General features: G+C 44.9%; 1 pseudogene; it reads left to right on the plus strand.

The window, feature by feature from the left end:
* Positions 1 to 15,778, plus strand: part of LOC124594283 — a 57,909-nt pseudogene that overhangs the window by 33,807 nt on the left and 8,324 nt on the right.

The raw sequence follows: 15,778 nt of genomic DNA on the forward strand, positions 1-15,778 counted from the left end.
CTATGGGACTTAACATCTGAGGTCATCAGTCCCCTAGAACTTAGAACTACTTAAACCTAACTAACCTAAGGACATCGCACACATCCATGCCCGAGACAGGATTTGAACCTGCGACCGTAGCGATCACGCGGTTCCAGACTGAAGCGCCTAGAACCGCTCGGCCACACCGGCCGGCGCCGTTTATCCATTGCATTCAGTGAACCCATATACGACATGCAATTAGGCCGATTTTTCATCAGTAGACCTATCCATGCTGCTATCTGTTACTGTTAACGTACAACCAACACTGCCGGGAAAACCAACCCGAGACTGTACCGTTAATGCAAGCTTGAGGACCAAGAGTAAAGTAGACCCTACTCTTGTCAACAGCAAATACCACGAGTGAGTCGAACAAGCGCATGCCGCCGACATTTTCGCTGTTGTGCAGATGCTTTCAATGCAATACCGATACAAGGGGTAAGAAATCAAACGAAATTACTCTGTAACGAACCACTGGAGACTACGAGCGTCTTATACCAAAATACTCAGAAAACATCCGTGGACAGCCTCCGCAATTTTGGCAGTAGCGTTCTAGTTCACTCTGTATAGAAGCAAAATGGCCTTTCGCCAGGATAACAACGTACCTTATGCAAATGTTGTAGGGAAGTTCTTGTAGAATGTAAATACTTTAGGATTAAAGGGGACCACTCACCAAAAAGCAGAAGAATTGAGTCGATAGGCACATACAACAGACGGAAAACTTGCTAGGTTTCTAAGTTATTCTTTGACGACCCAGATTACACAAACAAACACATACACTGTCTCACAAACGCATACACACGTCTATCCCCCTAAATTGTGTCAGCTATACTGACAGTGCCAATGCTATTTGCGGCAGGTGGACTGCTTGTGTTGGGGTAATGTTGGGTGGGGTGGGTCTAGGGAAAGGGAGGCAGGAGGTAAGGAGAAGGACTGGTGGTGGGTAACTAGTGGCGTGGAGGGAGGCACAACTAGCTCTTTATTCACATGAAGTGTTGAGTGCTATTGACAAGGGATATCAGAACGATTCCGTGTTTCTGGATTTCCCGAAGGCTTTTGACATTGTACCACACAAGCGTCTCGTAGTGAAATTGCGTGTTTATGGAATATCGTCTCAGTTATGTGACTGTATTTGTGATTTCCTGTCAGAGAGGTCACAGTTCGTAGTAACTGACGGAAAGTCATCGAGTAAAACAGAAGTAATTTCTGGCGTTCCTCAAGGTAGTGTTATAGGCCCGTTGCTGTTCGTTATCTATATAAACAATTTGTGAGACAATCTGAGCAGCTGTCTTCGGTTGTTTGCAGATGACACTGTCGTTTATCGACTGATAAAGTCATCAGAAGATCAAAACAAACTGCAAAACGATTTAGAAGAAATATCGGAATGGTGCGAAAAGTGGCAGTTGACCCTAAATAACGAAAAGTGTGAACTCATCCACATGAGTGCTAAAAGGAACTCTTTAAACTTCTGTTACATGATAAATCAGTCGAATCTAAAAGCCGTAAATTCAACTAAATACTTAAGTATTACAATTACGAACAACTTAAATTAGAAGGAACACATAGAGAATGTTGTGGGGAAGCCTAACCAAAGACTGCGTTTTATTGGCAGGACACTTAGAAAATGTAACAGACCTACTAAGGAGACTGCCTACACTACGCTTGTCCGTCCTCTTTTAGAATACTGGTGCGCGGTACGGGATCCTTACCAGATAGGACTGACGGAGTACATCGAAAAAGTTCAAAGAAAGGCAGCACGTTTTGTGTTATCGCGAAATATGGGAGAAACTGTCACAGAAATGATACAGCGTTTGGGCTGGAAATCATTAAAAGAAAGGCGTTTTTCGTTGCGACGGAATCTTCTCACGAAATTCCAATCACCAGCTTTCTCCTCCGAATGCGAAAATATTTTGTTGACACCGACCTATGTAGGGAGGAACGATCACCACGATAAAATAAGGGAAATCAGAGCTCGCACGGAAAGATATAGGTGTTCGTTCTTTCCGTGTGCTATACGAGATTGGAATAATAGAGAATTGTGAAGGTAATTCGATGAACTCTCTGCGAGGCACTTAAATATGATTTGCAGAGTATTCATGTACATGTAGATGTAGAGGCCGGTTTGCTGGCTAGGAGTGTAAAGGGAAGGGTGGCAGTTATAGTTGTAGCAGCCAGCTGGAAGTAGCTCACGCTGAAGGGTACATGCGGATGTGAATTGGGAGGGGGTGACAGAACGGAGGAAGGGAAAACTGTTGGGTGGAGGGCGTGGGTACAGTAGGTTACCTGAGATTGAGAAGATGCCAGGACGATTATGGGAGAGTAGGATGTGTTGTATGGATAACTTCCATCTGTGTAGTTCAGAAAAGCTGGTGGTGGAGGGAAGGAACCACATGGGTTGAGTTGTAAAGCAGCCATTGAAATTAGCATGTTGTGCTCAGTCGCATGTTGTGCCAGCAAGTGCTCTTCTTTGTTGTTGATGACAGTTTGGCAATGGCCATTTATCCTGCTGGACATATGGTTGGTATCGTACCAACAAAAAAGGCTGCACCTTGTTTGCAGCAGAGTTAGTATGACATGCCTGCTTCCACAGATGGACCAGCCTCTGATGGGGTAGGATAAGCATGTAACAAGACTGTAGTAGATGATGCTAGGTGGATGTGTGGGGCAGGTTTTGCACCTTAGTCCCTCAAAAGGGCATGATCCTTATCACATGGGTTGGGTGTGGAAGTGGTATGGAGATGGACTATAATGTTTGTAGACTGTATGGGCGACGTAACACCACTTAGAGAGGGATGGAAAGGATCTGGGGTAGGATGTCACTCATTTAAAGGTAGGATGAGATATAATCAAAGCCCTGGCGCAGGATACATTCAGTTGTTGCAGTCTGGTGTGGTATTGGGCGACAGGGGGGTGCTCCTTTTTAGTTGATTATTGGGGGAAGTTGGAAGAATTGGGCGTATGTGAGGGTACGGCACATGAAATCTGTTTGTGGATTAGGTCTGGGGAGTACTGCCTGTCTTTGAAGGCCTTTGTAAGGCCACCAGCATAATAGGCAAGAGAGTTCTCGTCATCACAGATATGTCATCCATGGGTGACTAGTTTGTATGGGAGGGACTTTTGATGTGTAATGGATGACAGCTGTTGAAATGCAAGTACTGTTGGTGGTTAGTGGGTTTAATGTGGACAGAGCTCTGCATGGATCTGTCAGTGAGGTGGAGGTCAACATACAGGAAGGTGGACCATGGGGTAGGAGAGGATCAGATGAAGTGAGAAAAAATCTTGGCCCTGAGTTTAGATCATTAGTGAACCTGAACCAAACATGGTTGAAAGTTTTGAGAGGCTAGGAAGGTTTCCTGTGGATGGCACATAAACAGGTTGGAGTAGGACGTGCAATGCAGGTGGCCAGGGCTGTGCTGCAATTTGTATGGATACCTTCCCTTCAAAGAAAAAGTAGTTGTGAGTCACTATATAGTAGCTAAGATGTGTAAGGGGTGATGTGGTGGGTTTGAAATCTGAAGGACTTTGGGAGAGGTCTGTTCAATAGTGGCAAAGCTAGGGCATGAGGGATGTTGGTGTATAGCTAGGTAACTTCAACAGTGATCAGCAGAAATCCAGGAGGTGAAGGTGTGGGGATAGCGAAAAGTCAGTGAAGGAAGTGGTTAATGTCTCTGATGCGGGAGGATAGGTTTTGGGCAATTGGTTGGAGGATTGCTGCATGCTGCTGCTAGCTCTGTATAGTCACGTCACGTGCACGCGTGCCCTCTAGGGACGAGCTGTAAACTTCCACGCTCTGGTCGGAAGCACACCTCGTTACACACGCCACGATATTACCCTCCTGTCACCGGTTTGCGCATTCCAGATTCCGGCTCGTCCTTATTGAACGCCCCTTATATTATTGAGGAATGGTATCTTGTTCTTGTCCATATTACGCTCTTCTTAACAACACAGAATAGTTATAGTAATTACACATTAATGTGACCACAGCATACGTTCGCCATGAACGCGCAATAACCACTCACAGACGGTAGATGGCAGCACTAGCAGTGGCGGCCATATAAAGGATGCAGAGTGGGACGCAGGAAAAATGGTTCAAATGGCTCTGAGCACTATGGGACTTAACAGCTATAGTCATCAGTCACCTAGATCTTAGAACTACTTAAACCTAACTAACCCAAGGACATCACACAACACCCAGTCATCACGAGGCAGAGAAAATCCCTGACCCCGTCGGGAATCGAACCCGGGAACCCGAGCGCGGGAAGCGAGAACGCTACCGCACGACCACGAGCTGCGGACGACGCAGGAAAAACTACAGTCGCTATCGTAATCCGGAAAAGCAACGATTTATTTGAAATCCAAAAGGACATGACCATTGGCTTTCAGGAAAATGGCAGAATCATTTCCTAAAGGGCTACGTTTATCTGTTAACATGACGCTGTGGTTAAAGTACTCCGTGCATGGCAAAGTGGCGCTATTCAAAACTGGCGTCAAGGCAACATTGGTGCACCACAGGCCATAGGCGATGGGGATGAATAACGACTGTCGAGATGTGTACGAGCGAACAGAGGTGCAACTGTTAAGCAGCTCACCGCCCAGATGAACCAAGGGGCTACCAACAGTGTCTCCTCAATGACCGTTCAGCGAACGTTGCTGTGTGTGGGGCTCAGCGGCAGGCACATGGTTCATACAGCTGCGGTGACTGCTGTTCAGCGGCGATGAAGGCTGGATTTTGCACGCCACTACCACAACATTGCTATCCCCATTGAAAGTAAGAAGGGTTGTAGGGTCTGCCGAATGGAATAGACAGTCTAATGAGAACAGAATATGGATTGAAAGTAAATCGAAGAAAAACCAAAGTAATGAGAACAGCGAGAAACTTAACATCATAATTGGTGATCACGAAGTAAATGAAGTTAAGGAATTTTGCTACGTAGGCAGCAAAATAACGCATGATGGACAAAGTAAGGAGGACATAAAAGCATATCAATATTGGCGAAAAGGACTTTCCTGGCAAAGAGAAGCCTACTAGTAACAAACATAGGCCTTATCTGAGGAAGAAATTTCTGAGAATATATGTTCGGAGCACAGCATTGTATGATAATGAAACATGGAATGTGGGAATACCGGAAAAGAGGAGGATCGAAGCGTTTGAGATGTGGTGCTACAGAAGAATGTCGAAAATTAGGTGGACTCATACCATAAGGAATGAAGAGGTTCTCCAAAGAATTGGCCAGGACTGGAATAAGTGGAAAACACTGACAGGAAGGAACGGGATGGTAGAACATCTGTTAAGAAATCAGGGGATAACTTCCATGGTACTAGAGGTAGCTGCAGAGGATAAAAAGTGTAGAGGAAACAGAAATAGGAATACATCCATCAAATAATTGAGGACGTACATTGCAAGTGCTGCTCTGAGATTAAGAGGTTGGCACAGGAGAGGAATTCGTGACGGGCTGCAGCAACCAGTGAGACGACTGATGACCCTCTCCCCCCCCCCCCCCCCAAACAAAAAAAAAAAAAAACTACAACTGGACCACTGAGAGGCAACAGGTGGCCTTTTCAGATGACAGTTGGCCATTGGCGTGTACAGCATATGAAACGCCTGAATGCACACATCCTGCAACAATGGTCCGAAGGGTCCAGGTCAGATGAGAGAGCGTTGTGGTCTGGGGATTGTTTTCGTCGTATACCTTGGATGATCTCGTCGTTCTGGAAGGCACAATGGATAAACACAAATATGCATCTATCCTTAGAGAACATGTCCACCCCCACATGCAGTTTGTTTTTCCTCAGCACGACGCTATCTACCAGCAGGACAATGCAGCCTGTCACACAGATCTGAGGAGCCATCTCGATGGGCTGTTCGCACCATGGATCCTCAACCGAGAAACCTATCTCATCTGACCACGGTACCGGAGATGGCATGGCTCCACACCCCTGTCGCTACCTTTCAGAACGTCATTGACTCTCTTCCTGCCAGTCTCACAGCGGTCCACTCTGAAACGTTTGGTTATCCGTGTCTTTGACATGTGATCACATTAATGCGAGTGGTTATACTAGAGTGAAGTGTTTCTTATGGTGCGTAGAATGATTTCAGTGCCTCTATTTACAGATTTGTATTCTTTCTCACGAGAATTATGTGTGTTTTTCCAGCACCAGGTGTGTTCTTCATGTGCCACGTCCTTACCTCGCTTCTGTTTATACAACTTGCACGAGGATGGCCGGATCTCATGGCCCAGTGGTGGGCGATGGATGCAACAGTCCCAAGTTTCAGTCCACGTCTGCCAAAGCTCTTTTATATCATCACGTGTGTTCTGATGCTCACAGCTTTGGGTAGGTAACTTTTTTCTTGGTCTCTTACATTTTTGGTTACAACATGTAAGTTTGTAACTGCAATAAACTATAAAGTATATTTTAGTATACAAAGAGGTATATTGTAATTTTATTCTGACGTATATCCAAAGACTGTGCACATTTTATACAAAGTATTGCAATAGTTGTACTTCTGCATTATTAAGTATCCCGAAAGGAATTGCATCGATCTCTGATTTGTGCGTCTTCAGGTCTCTTTTAAAAAATTGTTTGCTACGTTTATTCTAAAGATAGAAGAGATGTTTATGTGGAAATTACCTAGTTGTTATGAACTTTTAGCACGAAGTAAATAGGTATGGCGCTAGATAGAAGTATTCAAAGATATTGCCAATAATTAATTTTTTAATCCAAAGGCATTTTCCTGTCAAATCTCCCATGAAAATGTGCTGGAGTATTACCTGTAAATCCGCCACGCAGCAGAGTGTTATAACGTATTACACTGCTTCACGTACAACGCTCGCTGCGTCCCTGGCGTTCATTGAGCTACTCGAATTCGGGAGGCTCAGATACCTACCTGGCCACAAAGATTTAGGTTTTCCTACATACCTGGATGGTTTCTTTCAAAAGGACACGGCCGATTTCCTATTCCATTTTTCGCTATGCAGAGCTTTTGGATCGTGACTTATGACTTCGTTGCGACGGGACGTTAAACCATAATCTCTTTTTTTTAATGACTGGTGCCAAATGACGAGCGGCTCTAGAACTATGTCTGGTTGGAGTTTTCGTTCCCCGAAACTGGAGCATTGGAATTCAGATTACTAACCACTTTAGGACGCCACTGGTACTGGTGGGTTTCAACGCAATACGAAATAAGAGGGCCTTTTCGGTTGCTCTTCTTGGTTATGTACCTGCACTGAAGAGTAAGAGAATATCTAGTGTTGTTCGAAGCTTTTTTCTTTTATTTAAAATGGGTGAGGGAACGCCTGAGGAATAATTTACTTTCAATAACCTCCAAGAAACTCTCATGACTGGTGCCCGTCAACTGGATATTTGACAAGATAGCTATTTTTAGAACTGTGTTACTCGTACATCACACCACAGTCTTCTGAGCTGTCTGGGGCACCACGTGTCTATGAAGCACGTAATTTTATCTTTTTAAATTTTATGTATCACGTCGTTCTGTTCAACTACGATGTTAGCAATATTTCTTACTTGCACTTTTCTGTTGCTTTACGGATAACGTCTTTTGGCGATATTAATACATTTTGTAATACATGATCTCCATAGAAGCAAGTCCCAGTTACGAATTTTAAAAGTGACTCTAAGCGTTGTAGAGTGTCGTTTCAAGGTCACAGTCAAAGAGTAACTCAAACAATTTTAGATGTGCGCATGCGCGAGTACTGCTTTGTTGTTTTCGCGTTTTCAACACCACATCACAAAATGGCGACTCCTGAGCGTATAGCGTTTTGTGTTCTGCAGTTTACTAAGAGTGAATCCGCAATTTCAGTTCAGTGTGAATTTCTTTTAAAGCGTAGTTGTAACGCCCGATTTCGCAAATACATCCGCCGACGGTATGATGAATTCGACACGATCGGGTAAAGGGGCGACCAGCAGTGTCTGAAGAGTATGTTGATCCTGTCAGAGCATCTTACCTTCGTAATCATAAGAATTCTGTTCAGAAAGCAAGTCTTGAACTTCAGTTGCCAAAGACGACAGTGTGGAGAGTTTTAAGAAGACGTTTGCACATGCGCCCATGCCGGTTGCAGTCGGTACCGTACTTGCTTTACAGCGACATGACTATGATGTGCGTTACAACTTACAAGTGAACTGTTGCAGTGATAAGATGACTTTCTTCATCGTTTGGTGTTCAGTCATGAGGCAAGTTTTCATTTAAGTGGAAAGGTAAATATTCAAAATGTTCTTATCTGGGTGTCAGAACATCCTCGTGAAGTTGTATAATATCAAAGAGATTCCCATAAACTAATGGTTTCCTGCGTTGGTTCTTGACTTCAAGTGTACGGACAATTTCATCCGCTAAAGCTAACGCAATAGAGGTGACTCATATATGTTACAAGAATGGCTGTTTCCCCAGTTAGAAGGTGAATCTGAAAACTTGGCGAGAAGATAGAGCCCCTCCCCACTGGCATCTCTTTGTATGAGAGTGGTTCAATGTCGGAGACCCTGACCGTTGGACTGGCTGTAATGGTCACAACGACAAAGGCGTTTTCCACTGGCATCAACGTTCGCCTGACCTCACAATATGCGATTTTTTCTTTTGGTGCTTTATAAAAGATCGTGTGTACATTCAGCCACTATCTAATGATTTCCCATAGTAGAGCCACAGAAGTGAGGAGGCTATTGCTTCCATTATTCTAGGCTTGTTAACTAAAGCGTGGAAGGAGCTGTATTTCAGGTTGGTTGTGTGCCGCATAGCTTAATGTGCACGTATTGAACATTTATAAGACAAAGTGGGTTAGTTTACCTTCAATTTGATGTTTGGTTTGTTGTACATAGTCTAAATTAAACTGTTGTAATGTACCATTGAAACTGGGACATTCTTTTATGGACACCTTATACATTACCGTACTTAAATCCATCTCAGTTCATTTAAGGAGCACGAGTTTCTTCAGTAGATGTCGTTAATGGGCTTTAGCGCGCAGACATTCGACCCCCAGATAACCGATTCGAATCCTGGAGCAGGAAAAACTGTTGATCAACAACACTGAGCTGACAGCGGTAGAGAATTGGCAGTGTAAAGCCCCTTCCCTAGGTTACGTCCCAAACTTTGAAGAGTCTTTAGGAGTGATGGTTATACAACCAGTGCGTGGCGAACCAAGAGTAGTCCCAAAAGATTCACCGAAGATGAGGTCATCGTAGATGGTGGAGAAGCTCTGACTGGACTGGGATGGAGAAAGTAACCGGCCGTATCCATTTCAAAGGAGCACATCCGCCTTCTCCCTAAGGGATTTACAAAAGATACATATCGCAAAGCGGTAAATCGGGATTGCTGATAGGAAGGGGGATACATACCCTACTTCTCCCGAATGCGAATCCAGCCAGTTAATCACAGCGCTTTGGATGGCGACATTGACCTCGGAGGTCGACAAGCACCGACACTGTGCTAGCACGGCGTTTCATCTTCCCTCTTCCTTTCACTATATAACCGTCAACAACAACACGAACCGGTCACTACACTGCACGGGCACTTGTCACAGAACAAATTACTGATCTTAACAGTTCGTAGGAAGATGGCAACAAACTGCTCCAACAAGGAACTTATCCAGGAAAGCAATGAGGGATAACCCCGTTGCTTCCCGCGCTCATAACGTCACTAAGCCACTAGCTTTAACTTTTGAAAACTCCTTCCGTTGCTCCTTCTGTTTAAGCTGTTGACGTGTAGTGTTTGCAGCGCACACCGTGCGTGTGGTAGCTGTAAGTACAAGGGTTTCACGCAATCTTTCCACAGCGGAGCACATCCTGGCCAGGCTGTTCAACGTCGTCCACGCCTACGAGTGTTCCCCAGGCGGGCTGTCGTGGCTGCAGCTGTACCTGGCCAACGAGTTCCCCTCGGCCTACCACTACATCGGCTTCAGCTACTGGACCTCCGCCTGGCTCGCCACCATAAACACCGCGGCCACCTTCAGTTGGAACTACATGGACCTCTTCCTCATACTGATTAGCCTCGCACTTGCCGATCGCTTTCAACATTTTAATCAAGATATTGCTCGTGTATTTGACAGGGTAAGATATATATCCAGTGTAACACGATGTTATTTACGCTCCTACCTTGACATTTAAAATTATATCCATTATTATTCACAGGTATTCAGATGGAATTATTATATATCTATTATAAAGTTGCAGACGAGTGTGTATAAGCCACCCAACGAAATGAGTATGTTAATCTTACGGTAAAGGGAGCAACGGATAGCGGAGATTTACTTCATCCCAGTTTCATTGTACTAATCAGATCTCTGAAAGAAAAGTCAGGCCACATAATGTGTGGAACAAAAAGGGTAGTAGGGGAGGGGAGAAACACGAAGAACACAGCGGTCATCAGTAGCATGTTCTGCAACCTACTCCAACTCAGAACAGTGAGGTTTACGAACAAGACATGCAGTATACAACATCTTAAGGATGCATTTACATCACAGCAACTATTAGTCACCCTCATAGAGAGGCGTCAGTGAGTTCTCAACTTGTTCGTGCGACTCAGCAACACATTCCTTTTGTGCAAGCGGTGCAGCATCCAACAAGTTACTTTATTTACTTATTCATTCGAGACATAAAGAAATACATAATTATCAATATTAAAAGCAAATGAAAAAAGTAGTCAAGTTACATTACTGATGAGCAAAACTTCAATGGCTCTCGGAGTTGCAACCAGATTATCTTCTGTCCAGGATGCAGGGAACAGTTGGCAAACCACCGTTTGCGGTTCTCCACAATGACAATTGGTGGTATCCACAGGGAATTGCCATTTATGGAGGCTACTCCCGGATATTCCTGCTCCAGAAGGAAGACGGTTGATTGACCTCAACACGCTCCAAATCTGTTATGACCAACGGGAGGATTTCCGAACGGAGAAGCGAGATAGTTATTCTCAAGTCGAGAAATTTACGATTGTTTGCGTACCGTAGCTGCCGCTGTATGCAAGACTGAAGTGGCTTTGAGGAAACTTCTTCTGGATCTCAGCTTTGGATCTTCTGCAACGCACCCATGTAATGGATGCACTTCCTGATGAGACCGATTTATTCTCTCTGTGTTGACAGCTACTTCACGACGTATAACCGGTTGTGCTATGCCTGTGAATCGGTACAAAAAATGGTTCAAATGGCTCTGAGCACTATGGGACTTAACTTCTTAGGTCATCAGTTACCTAGAACTTAGAACTACTTAAACCTAACTAACCTAAGGACACCACACACGTCCATGCCCGAGGCAGGATTCGAGGCAGGATGGCTCTGAGCACTATGGGACTTAACTTCTTAGGTCATCAGTTACCTAGAACTTAGAACTACTTAAACCTAACTAACCTAAGGACACCACACACGTCCATGCCCGAGGCGGTCGCGCGGTTCCAGTATGTAGCGTCTAGAACCGCTCGGCCACCCTGGCCGGCTGAACCGGTAGAATTTTACACATGGCGTGGGTTTAAGACAGCCTAGATGTTTAATTAGTGCTTTGTCAATGTATTTGATGGATAGATTTGCACCCAACTGAACACATATACCCTGCAGCACTGTAATTTGTTGCTAGGGTTGTCGTTCTCATGATTTGTAGTCGATAGCCACAGGTCATGCCAGTGATCTTGCGAAAGATGTTGTTTATAACTTCCAGTTTTATTTACGTATTCTTGCGATGGTGCTTGTATGTCACAGTACGACCCAGAGTGACTCCCATATATTTTGGATCGGACGTATTTCTAACTGTATGCATTCCCAGGAAATCACTTTTTAGAAGAAACTAAACATGTCGAAACACGGAATCTCTACTTGCATCATCACTATCCTCGCATCAGAAAACGGAACAATATACAGAGCCGTCATGGAGTTTTTGAGAGATTGTACCTTGCTCGTATTTTTAAGTACCTCTACCGTCCCTTGTACAGGCAGGCGATAGTGCTGCATTTACGTATTTCATCCATAGTTTATGGGAACTATCATGCAACCAGAAGTAAATTAGCAACTTGAATTCAGAACTAATTATTGTATTCACATTATCTTTATCTTTCCCCCACGATAACCTCAAAGAATTCTATTTATTGTCACTTATCGTGATGTTTTGGCTGTTATCAACCGGTGGTATAAAAAACCGGTGAGACAAGAACCCAGAAGTAGGGACGTAAAGAGAAACCGAGAAGACGCAAATTTTCAGTCATTAAATAAGAATATCCTTATGATGTAGACTCTAAGGAAAAAAGACGCACCACGAAGGAGTTATTCAGATTGGTCATAAATTGATATTAATACAACTGTCGACGGAAAATGAAAAATTGTAAATTTCGGTGGCCGATGGATGAATGTGGGACGCAATGCCATTTGTCTGTAAATTTTGTTCTGTACTTCATCCTTTTTTTTCATTATTTGTGGGCCGCGTTTTGTGAGCCGTTCAAGGAGGCCATCTCGATGTTTCCCTAAACGAGCGTAGTAAATCACCTTAAAACATTATTGCGGCATTACGGTATATGGGAGCTACTGTCGTATAAGCTAGTGTTGCGTGTCCTACTGAGTGTCTTCGTGCTTGTCAAACCCTAGCTTGGCCAAGAAGGTCGTCAGATCTCTCCGCAGCTGAGAACGTTTGGAGTATTATGAGCAGGGCCCTCCAACCAGCTCGGGATTTTCACAATGTAAAGGACAGAATTTGGAACGTTATCCCTCAGGAGGACATCCAACAACTACCCTCATGCTCATAATTTAAGGATAATTGCAGAAGCCGGTCGCGGTGGCCGTGCGGTTCTAGGCGCTCTAGTCCGGAGCCGCGCTGCTGCTGCGGTCGCAGGTTCGAATCCTGCCTCGGGCATGGGTGTGTGTGTGTTGTCCTTAGGTTAGTTAGGTTTAAGTAGTTCTAAGTTCTAGGGGACTGATGACCACAGCAGTTGAGTCCCTTAGTGCTCAGAGCCATTTGAACCATTTTTTTGATAATTGCAGAATGTGGTGCCAGAAAACGTGGCACTACACAAAACTGGCGCTAATTGCACAGGCACATAGGGAACACACACGACACAGATCTGTAACTCCACGGTATCGGTGATAAGTTGAGAAAACCGTCCAGAAACACATGTGCTACAAAACGCAACTGTTTCCAGCACATGTACACCGACATCAATATGGGATATGATCACCATGCACACGTACACAGATCGCACAACGGGGTGGCATGCGCTGAATCATGTGGTCGAGCAGCTGCTGGGGTATAGCCTCCCATTCTTGCATCAGTGCTTGTCGGAGCTCCTGAAGTGTCGCAGGGGTTTGAAGACGTGCAGTGATACGTCGACCGAGAGCATCCCAGACGTGCTCGATGGGGCTTAGGTCTGGAGAACAGGCAGGCTATTCCATTCGCCTGATATCTTCTGTATCTAGGTACTCATCCACGATGGCAGCTCGGTGGGGCCGTGCGTTATCATCCATCAAGAGGAAGGTGGGACCCACTGCACGCCTGAAAGAGTGGACATACTGATGCAAAATGACGTCCCGATAGACCTGACCTGTTACAGATCCTCTGTCAACGACATGCAGGGGTGTACGTGCACCAATCATAATCCCACCTCACATCATCAAACTACGACCTCCATACAGGTCCCTTTCAAGGACATTAAGGGGCTGGTATCTGGTTCCTGGTTCACGCCAGATGAACACCCGGCGAGAATCACTGTTCAGCCTATACCTGGTCTCGTCCGTGAACATAACCTGGGACCACTGTTCCAATGACCATATACTGTGTTCTTGACACCAGGCTTTACGGGCTCTCCTGTGACCAGAGTACAGTGGAATGCACCTTGAAGGTCTCCGGGCGAATAAACCACATCTGTTCAGCCGTCTGTAGATTGTGTGTTTGGAGACAACTGTTCCAGTGGCTGTGGTAAGGTCCCGAGCAAGGCTACCTGCAGTAGTCCGTGGCCGTCTGCGGGCGCTGATGGTTAGATGTCGGTCTTCTTGTCGTGTTGTACACTGTGGACGTCCTGTACTGTAGCGCCTGGATACGTTTCCTGTCTGCTGGAATCGTTGCCATAATCGTGAGATCACACTCTGTGGCACACGGAGGGCTCGTGCTATGACCTGCTGTGTTTGACCAGCCTCCAGTCGCCCTAGTGTTCTACTCCTCATAACGTCATCAATATGTGTTCTATGAGCCATTTTCAACACATTTTCACCATTAACACGTTACTCGCTGCACCGTACAGTGACATGCACCAACACATATCTGCGTATGTGTACTGCTACCAGCGCCACCGTACGACGACCGCAGGTCAAATGCACTGCATGGTTATACCCCGAGGTGATTTAAACCCGCAAACCGCCCACCAGAGCGTTGTTTCATCGTGTATCAGCATTATCCTTAATTTATGAGCATGAGTGTATATCAGTCAAGGCCAGGCCGAATAAACGCTTGCGTAAGGGATAGAGGTGGACCAACTCGTTACTGACTTGCTCAGTTCGTGAAGCTCTTTGTCTTGAATAAATGGTACAATTATACTGAAATTGCAGTCGTCAGTCATTCTACGTAATAAGGAAATGTGATTCTGCTATGAGCAAACACATTTTTTTTCTGTCTCTCTAGGCAGAACCGCATTTCCTATATTACATACTAGGAAGTAAACGTGGACAAGGAAAGAGCTTCCACCACAAAATCATTGTAACAACCAGTTTGTCTGTACATGTACATCACGTCTACCGATATCCTTGCCATTCGGATGATTTCTTCGTAGTACGTCTCCTTTTTGTCTTAGAGTGTATTATGAACCAAGCTGGTACACTGGTCCACCGGTAGTGGAAAGTCTTCGCTCTGTTCACCAAAAGTAACAGCTTTAAGCTGGTAGTAAAAGAATTCTGATGGGTGCCATGCGGCTGAGTGTTTTCGGCATGTACAGTTCAGGCATGTACTGAGTTGTCCATCGGCTGATTGCGACCTCCTGTCGCACCGAATTCAAACTTTCTTAGTTGCCACGTTCAGAAATTTTTTGGAAACTCCGTGTACTCAGCCATTTTGTTAGCAGTGCCTAAGAGTGGGGACATTTGGCGTCCGCCTAATGCTCACGCGGGACAGGTCATGACATCCCTAAAACGGAGATATCTGGCAACACTATGTATCATCTAGGTAATGAGGCGCTGACCACATAGTATGTACACCAATAAAAGAAAATAAGGCTTAATCAATAAATAAATCTTGATTAATCTTTTGGAGAAAGGTGTCACAGAGAATGCGCAGTATGTTGATGAAACAACTGCTTTCATTCTTCAAGTGTTTGACGACTGTGGATGAAATAGTCCAGTAAGTAGCCAATTGTCGTGGCGAAACAGTAACAGGCAGGAGTGAAGCGACGGCCTGTAGATTCCGCAGTCATGTGACTCCCGTCTGCAAGGCTGCCGAAGGCCGAAGTACGAAACTGTGAATTCTTAAGTCACCTCCTACGTCGCCCATTGCAGTCGGCGTGGCTATTGCGCCGTCAGTGGCAAATTCCACAGCTCGCTGTGATGTATCCCTTGCCTCTCCTAATAGATTAATCGAATTAATACTTATGTGGATGTGGTCCTCTTAGGTAACATTGTCACAGAAAGAGTAATCATTACCTAGAATTTTGAAGTTTTTGTATTCCACAACTAACTTATATTCAACGAGCACTAGACAGCGGCTGAATTTTTCGATTACTTGTTATGGCACCAGTGTCCGTAGCATCTATCCTTAAACGAGTTTAGTCTTTTCTGCGCTGATACGTAATTCATAAGCA

The sequence above is a fragment of the Schistocerca americana genome, chromosome 2 (genome assembly GCF_021461395.2).
Source record: "Schistocerca americana isolate TAMUIC-IGC-003095 chromosome 2, iqSchAmer2.1, whole genome shotgun sequence".
Classification (NCBI taxonomy): Eukaryota; Metazoa; Arthropoda; class Insecta; order Orthoptera; family Acrididae; genus Schistocerca; species Schistocerca americana.